Consider the following 8,647-nt stretch of genomic DNA (forward strand, 5'->3'; position numbering starts at 1 on the left):
CTGAAAGCAGAAGTCAGCCCGGGACCAGGGTTTGATTCCTGACACGGCAGGGTTGTGGACCAGGGTCAGCGGACTCGATAATTCTCGCCTCGGTGCCTACTCTAACCAGGGGTCCCACTCAGCAACTCTGGGCATTAGCTTGCCTAATCTCCACAACGGCCCCATCAACGCCGGGGATGCCTGGCTCCACCTTGGGGATTCCCAGCAGGGACCATCCCACAGGGAAAGCCAGGACGGGTTCCCCAGCGGTATACAGCGCCAGGACGCCGACTGGCAACAGTGAGATTTACAAGTATACACATTACATTACATTACTCCTGACCACGTTTTACAGCAATAAACCCAAATGTTGCAGAGTACTTTTCTATGAGATATGCTACAGGAACATTGGGAAGTAAACGATAATCTCGTGTTTCTACACTGTCAAACTGCCCTGTGGGATGGGACTGCTTGTTACACCGTGCAACCAAAACACTTTTTGTTTTCCCTGGTGAAATATAAACCATTTTGCTATGAAGACGGCTGATAGAAGGCACGCCACTCTGAAATTTGTTTCATCTTCTGCTTTTGGGGATTCAGGAAATTACTGGAAATGTACCTACCTATGGAAAGTTGGATTACACCACAACTGTGTACTTTAATTTTCCTATAGACACTTGTATGTTCTAAATGTGTATCTTTCTCCAAGGCCTGGTCTCACTCTGTCCAGGTTTCACTATTTAATAAGCAGCCATGATCAGTTTATGTAGCATCAATATCCGTGACAGTTTTCCTGTCCTAAGTAGCTATCCAGCAAGCCATTTTTACAATAATGCTTAAAATCCAATGAAAGTAGGCCTCTTTGATGTCATAGTAATCCTATTTTGACCCTGTAGCAGTGAGTTTGTTGTATGGATGATGCCATGTCTTTTGTTGGAAGGTACATGATGTTCAAGATTCTGATTGACCTCAGCTGAGTTGGTGGTACATTGAGCTGGGTAACTGTTGATTCCATATTTCATATAAAGCTGAGTGTGATAACTTCCTGATGTGTTGTGTCTTAACTTGGGTTTCTGTTTGGAAATTAGTGAAACTATGCAGTAGTGTGTGCTTGTTTACCTCTCCCTTCACAGTCATGCTATGTTTTTTCTCAATAGTTTTAGTTTCTCCACACTTCATCACAGTCTTCCCTATGGTATTTACAGGAGTTATTAGGTCGAGCCTGGGCAGCGAATGCGCTGCTCTGCAAGGCATGCTGTATTAAGGTATGGACGTGAAGCTCCGCCCACTCTCCAACCAGTTTTTTCATTGGCTTGTGTTGGACTGGGCCCTTCTGGCAGGTCCACCCCTGAAGTTGTGCTTGTTATATGTGACCTGGGGATGGTGATTCCCACTCTGAGTGCGTGTAGATGAGAGAAGCCTGCGCTCCCATAGGACTGCATGGGGAATGGGTGTGTCCCTGATAGTTCCTGGTGCGTGGGGGGGGTACAGGCTCGAGTCTGGTATGTATGGACTCGTGTGATTGAATGCTGTAAGATGATGTATGCGACGTGTGTGTGTCTAAAAGAGAAGTGTCACTTCTAGACATCGGTGTGTGTGTGCAGTAAGTATGCTGGCGCGTGATTGGCTGAATGGAGGGAGGGGCTGTGCCTGTATCCTGTATGGGTCTGGGCTGCCCCCACAATGCTGGCTCCACCCACCTGGGGTGCGTCTGGTGTCCTAGCCTGGCCAGTAACAAGAAATTCCTTATAACCAGTTCTAGCTGGTTCTCATCCTGCCTGCCCCTTTTTAGACAAAGGGATCTCCTGTATAAAAGGAGGGTGTGCCCTTTTCTCTCTCTCTTTTTCCTGCTTGGCCGGACTGGCATCCTGCCAGGGGCATGCTGCTGCTGGGGCTCAGGGGAAGGGCTTGCCTCCCTGAGCCCTGCCCTGCCCCTGATCTACTGGGATCCTGGACTTCCTTTGGTCTCTGATATCTATGGCCCTAGCGCTTGGGAGCGCTTCCCTGCTATCCTAGCGCCTTGGGGCGCTCCATTCCCGCTTCTAGCGCTGGGGAGCGCTTTCCGGCTGTCTTAGCGCCTTGGGGCGCTGCCTTTCTGCCCCCCAGCGCTGGGAGCGCTCTACTCTTCCAGCCGGTGCCCACCCGGCATCGGCCTGTTCGTGTGAGGGGGCCCGAGCCCCCAGCGAGTGCCTACCTCGCTTGCCCCCGTCCTTGCTGCCCTAATCGAGGGATCCTGGCCCTCGTCAATTTCCCCCCGAGTTCACCGCCGCAGCCCGGGACCCCGCGTGAGGCCCGCCCCTGGGCCGCGCTCTGATAGGCTGCTGGCCCGATGACGTCTCCCCGGGCCGCGCTCTGATTGACCGGCGACCCGGGGAGCTGTAGAGGCGGAGGGGAGAGCCGAGCATGCAGGGAGCGGCGGGAGCCTACTCCCCGCCTTTCGTCCCCCAGAAGAAGTGCCGCTTCCCCCCCCGGGGCCCCCCAGGAGCGAGAGGGAGCCCCGGAGAGCGAGGAGAGACCGGCGCGACCAACAGCCGGTGAGTGCTGCCGGAGGGGAGGCGGGGCTTCGGGGCACATTGTCGGTGCCCGCCCCTCCCCTCCAGCGCGAGCACACATGTGCTTGAAGGCCCGCGGGGCCCCCAGTGATGTTGGGTCCCCCGAGGGGGGGGCCCCGCCAGCCAGTAGCTTCGTCCCTGGGCCCCGCGAGGCTTCGTCAAAGCCCATGGGGCCCCCAGTGATGCCGGGTCCCCCGAGAGGGACCCCGCCTGCCCCGCAGCTTGACCCCTGAGCCCGAGAGGCTCCATCATGGCCCGTGGGGCCACCCGTGATGCCGGGTCCCCCGAGGGGGACCCCGCCTGCCCTGCCTTGACCCCTGAGCCCCGAGAGGCTCCACCTCCGGCCTGAGCCCCGAGAGGCTCCTTCTGTATTTTTACCCCCGAGCCCCGAGAGGCTCCAGCTGCATCTTTGACCCCCGAGCCCCGAGGAGGCTCCAACGTGTCCTTGCCCCTGAGCCCCGAGAGGCTCCAGCTATAATCCCTGAGCCCCAAGGAGGCTCCACCACGTGTCCCTGGCCCTCCGAGCCTGCGAGGCTCCCACAATGGCCCCATCCTTGCGCTACAGCTGCCCAGCACTTCGTGGGCAGCTGCCCCGTTTAGGTTTAGTGTAGGCTACCTGCAGCGTACCCTGACATTGAGACCTTGGGCGTCCTAGCCCCCGAAGGCCCGTTGGCCTGTTGAAAGTACTAGCTAAATGTAACTGTGCTCCTTGAGAGTTATTCTGTGTTTCCTTCCTACAGGTACGTCTGTGATGTCATGTACCTTGCCATTCCTTCCCTCCTGTATAACCTTGCCTCATGTATGTTGATACTGGTTAGAGTGAGTTCTATTGCTAGTCCTATGAAACCCCGGGGCGTGACGTATTCTAATGCTAAGCTCCTGGTGATTATGTGTTCTAGTCCTAGTTCGAGGAAGCTCCCAGTTGTTATATGTTCTAATGCCAGCTCCATCATGTGCATATTCCTGGCAGTGGCCCCATGGCCCTGTCCTGTATATATTCCCTTGTAAACCCTGCCCGTGCCCCTGGCACCCTGTAAAGTATGTGTTCCTATGTGTCCTTTTTAATACAAAGACTATTTTCATATATACCTGGTGTGGAGTTCCTTTTGTGGGGGGCCCGGGAGGTTGTTGCTGGGGGTGCGTGCGCAAATGCTTTACACATGACCTCCGAGATAGGCCTTGCTGCTCGCGCCACGTTTACCTAGAGGGCCAGTAGGGGTTGTCTTGGTGGGTGACCCCCTGACCCTGACGGGGGAGTGGTGGTCTCTGACTGACTCTGGCGCAAGCTCTGGTCCGCCGGAGATCCCATTTCCTACATTGGCGGCTAGCGGTGGGATTTGGACTTGTGTTTGCGCAGTACCTCAGTGATAGCCGGCCCCACTACAACACTCTGCTTTGGCTGGAAGGGGGCCGTGTTGGACTGGGCCCTTCTGGCAGGTCCACCCCTGAAGTTGTGCTTGTTATATGTGATCTGGGGATGGTGATTCCCACTCTGAGTGCGTGTAGATTAGAGAAGCCTGCGCTCCCATAGGACTGCATGGGGAATGGGTGTGTCCCTGATAGTTCCTGGTGTGTGGGGGGGTACAGGCTCGAGTCTGGTATGTATGGACTCGTGTGATTGAATGCTGTAAGATGATGTATGCGACGTGTGTGTGTCTAAAAGAGAAGTGTCACTTCTAGACATCGGTGTGTGTGTGCAGTAAGTATGCTGGCGCGTGATTGGCTGAAGTGAGGGAGGGGCTGTGCCTGTATCCTGTATGGGTCTGGGCTGCCCCCACAATGCTGGCTCCACCCACCTGGGGTGCGTCTGGTGTCCTAGCCTGGCCAGTAACAAGAAATTCCTTATAACCAGTTCTAGCTGGTTCTCGTCCTGCCTGCCCCTTTTTAGACAAAGGGATCTCCTGTATAAAAGGAGGGTGTGCCCTTTTCTCTCTCTCTTTTTCCTGCTTGGCCTGACTGGCATCCTGCCAGGGGCATGCTGCTGCTGGGGCTCAGGGGAAGGGCTTGCCTCCCTGAGCCCTGCCCTGCTCCTGATCTACTGGGATCCTGGACTTCCTTTGGTCTCTGATATCTATGGCCCTAGCGCTTGGGAGCGCTTCCATGCTATCCTAGCGCCTTGGGGCGCTCCATTCCCGCTTCTAGCGCTGGGGAGCGCTTTCCGGCTGTCTTAGCGCCTTGGGGAGCTGCCTTTCTGCCCCCCAGCGCTGGGAGCGCTCTACTCTTCCAGCCGGTGCCCACCCGGCATCGGCCTGTTCGTGTGAGGGGGCCCGAGCCCCCAGCGAGTGCCTACCTCGCTTGCCCCCGTCCTTGCTGCCCTAATCGAGGGATCCTGGCCCTCGTCAATTTCCCCCCGAGTTCACCGCCGCAGCCCGGGACCCCGCGTGAGGCCCGCCCCGGGCCGCGCTCTGATAGGCTGCTGGCCCGATGACGTCTCCCCGGGCCGCGCTCTGATTGGCCGGCGACCCGGGGAGCTGTAGAGGCGGAGGGGAGAGCCGAGCATGCAGGGAGTGGCGGGAGCCTACTCCGCGCCCCTGCGTCCCCCAGAAGAAGTGCTGCTTCCCCCCCGGGACCCCCCAGGAGCGAGAGGGAGCCCCGGAGAGCGAGGAGAGACCGGCGCGACCAACAGCCGGTGAGTGCTGCCGGAGGGGAGGCGGGGCTTCGGGGCACATTGTCGGTGCCCGCCCCTCCCCTCCAGCGCGAGCACACATGTGCTTGAAGGCCCGCGGGGCCCCCACTGATGTTGGGTCCCCCGAGGGGGGGCCCCGCCAGCCAGTAGCTTCGTCCCTGGGCCCCGCGAGGCTTCGTCACAGCCCATGGGGCCCCCAGTGATGCCGGGTCCCCCGAGAGTGACCCCGCCTTCCCCGCAGCTTGACCCCTGAGCCCGAGAGGCTCCATCATGGCCCGTGGGGCCACCCGTGATGCCGGGTCCCCCGAGGGGGACCCCGCCTGCCCTGCCTTGACCCCTGAGCCCCGAGAGGCTCCACCTCCGGCCTGAGCCCCGAGAGGCTCCTTCTGTATTTTTACCCCCGAGCCCCGAGAGGCTCCAGCTGCATCTTTGACCCCCGAGGCCCGAGGAGGCTCCAACGTGTCCTTGCCCCTGAGCCCCGAGAGGCTCCAGCTATTATCCCTGAGCCCCGAGGAGGCTCCACCACGTGTCCCTGGCCCTCCGAGCCTGCGAGGCTCCCACAATGGCCCCATCCTTGCGCTACAGCTGCCCAGCACTTCGTGGGCAGCTGCCCCGTTTAGGTTTTGTGTAGGCTACCTGCAGCGTACCCTGACATTGAGACCTTGGGCGTCCTAGCCCCCGAAGGCCCGTTGGCCTGTTGAAAGTACTAGCTAAATGTAACTGTGCTCCTTGAGAGTTATTCTGTGTTTCCTTCCTACAGGTACGTCTGTGATGTCATGTACCTTGCCATTCCTTCCCTCCTGTATAACCTTGCCTCATGTATGTTGATACTGGTTAGAGTGAGTTCTATTGCTAGTCCTATGAAACCCCGGGGCGTGACGTATTCTAATGCTAAGCTCCTGGTGATTATGTGTTCTAGTCCTAGTTCGAGGAAGCTCCCAGTTGTTATATGTTCTAATGCCAGCTCCATCATGTGCATATTCCTGGCAGTGGCCCCATGGCCCTGTCCTGTATATATTCCCTTGTAAACCCTGCCCGTGCCCCTGGCACCCTGTAAAGTATGTGTTCCTATGTGTCCTTTTTAATACAAAGACTATTTTCATATATACCTGGTGTGGAGTTCCTTTTGTGGGGGGCCCGGGAGGTTGTTGCTGGGGGTGCGTGCGCAAATGCTTTACACATGACCTCCGAGATAGGCCTTGCTGCTCGCGCCACGTTACCTAGAGGGCCAGTAGGGGTTGTCTTGGTGGGTGACCCCCTGGCCCTGACGGGGGAGTGGTGGTCTCTGACTGACTCTGGCGCAAGCTCTGGTCGGCCGGGGATCCCATTTCCTACAGCTTGTGTCATTGTTCATTGTAAACTGTGACTTTTCATTAGTTAATAGACATAGTCCCTCCTTAGTAGCACCTTTTCCCATTTGTAACCTCCCACGAGGACACCCCCTGTTACATGTGTTGTTGCTCTGTAGGTTTTAATTACAGCCTCCAAGCACTATTTTCTCAAATAGCTTTGTCCTGCCTGCTCTTGCCAACAGGAAAAGGCAGTACACGCTCTCTCCTAACGCATTTGCAATGCAATAGCTCTAGCATTTATGAGAGTTCAAGCTATTGGCATTGTAATTGACAATGCCTTTTATTTATCTGTTTTAAAAAAAACACATAAAAGCCATTGTCATTTACAATGCCAATAGCTCAAACTCTAGTAAATTCGAGACATGTTGCATTGCAAATGCTTGTTAGAATTGACGTTGCGCAGCACCGGCAGGACCCGGCCAACTTAAAGCCCTGGCCTTAGTTATAATACTGTAGTTAGTATCCTTTTCTTCAAAGGTCCTTCTCACATGCTGCCCTGAACAGTTCCGAAGTTTTCAGATCATTCTATTTTGTTTCTATGTCAAGGAAAGGACTCTCAAGCCAAAATAAATGTTGGATTAATGCAGAATGATCCCCCTCTTGTGGGCAAAAGAAGAATTGCATGCTAAAAGTTTGTTTTCATTCAGGCTAGCCAATACTTTAATCTATCTATATAAAAACAAATGTCTGTCTGTCTGTCTGTCTGTCTGTCCTTTATGCATTACTACACAATTCATCCGATCGCCATGAAACTTTGGGAAGCTGTTGAGTACACTCCTGCGAAGGTTTCTGGCATATGCATTACTACACCATTTATCTGATCGCCATGAAACTTTGGGAAGTTGTTGAGTACACTCCCGCGAAGGTTTCCGGCACACATTTTTTAAAAATATCGGCCCCCCAGGGCCCTCATAATGTTTCAAATACTGATGTACGCACAAGACGGAAAAACAAAAAATCGTGTATCCACAAGCACTCGAATAAATAAATAGAATTAAAACACCATTCATCCGGTCGCCAGGAAACTTTGGGAAGTTGTTGAGTACACTCCCGCGAAGGTTTCTGGAATAATTTTTTTTTAAATATCGGCCCCCAAGGGCCCTCATAATCTTTCGAATAATGATGTACCCACCAGACAGAAAAACAAAAAATTGTGTATCCACAAGCACTCGAATAAATAAATAAAATTAAAACGACACTTTGAAATGTTTTCCATATTAAAATTAATACGTTTCAATAAAAATGACACAATGTAAATTGAATGTTATCATGACGACTTTCCTTGAATTTCCTTTCTTCGGAGATCGCAGCAACGCGTGACGGATAAGCTAGTTGTTTTATAAATAAAGCGGTTCACGTCACCAAGGGCACTTCGACGATCTGTAAGAGGAATAAAAAATATTAACCTGGAAGTTCTAACAACCGGAAAGCTAGAATCAACCTGGATCCGTAGTTTAAACCCAGATTATCCTTCTATCGCTAACTAGGAAGTTCAAATTTAAAGTTTACAGTAATCTTACATATCATCTCTAACATAAACTGCTCGCCAACTTGTTTCCAAAAGCACATGGAAACTTAGCAAGGACGCGTTAATATATTTTAACACTAATGCTTCTTTTGAAATTATGCATCGTAATTGTTAATGTTTTTTTATTTTCCTAATGAACAAATATTTTAAGTTTTTTTTCTTTAATTTTATTTTCACACCAGAGAGTCCCACAAATTCCCACAATGGTAAATAACCCATTCCATGGCGTCATCCAAGGGAAACCATGGCTGACCTGAAACAGAAGCCAGACTCAGTGCTTCCCTCTGCTTGGGGTGAAGTGAGTGGGTAACACGCCAGCTATCACTTTGAAGGAGCTCTGGCCGTTCTTTCCAAGTATGCATCTGACCTTGTCTCTCTTACAAGTTTTCTCGAAGTAAGGGGCATATCATCAAGGGCTGACGACATAATATTCGCCGCTTTAGCGTCCGTTTTCGGGTGAAAAGCGGCGATAATTATATCGCATTATTTGCAAGGACACACTAGCGTGTGTTTCCTTGATTCAGCTTCCGTTTTGTTCATGCCTCGCGTTGCATCTCTAATGAGATGCAAAGGAGGTGTGCGTGACAAAACACCATGGGAAAATATCACT

This window comes from Lissotriton helveticus, chromosome 8, assembly GCF_964261635.1.
Source record: "Lissotriton helveticus chromosome 8, aLisHel1.1, whole genome shotgun sequence".
Lineage (NCBI taxonomy): Eukaryota > Metazoa > Chordata > Amphibia > Caudata > Salamandridae > Lissotriton > Lissotriton helveticus.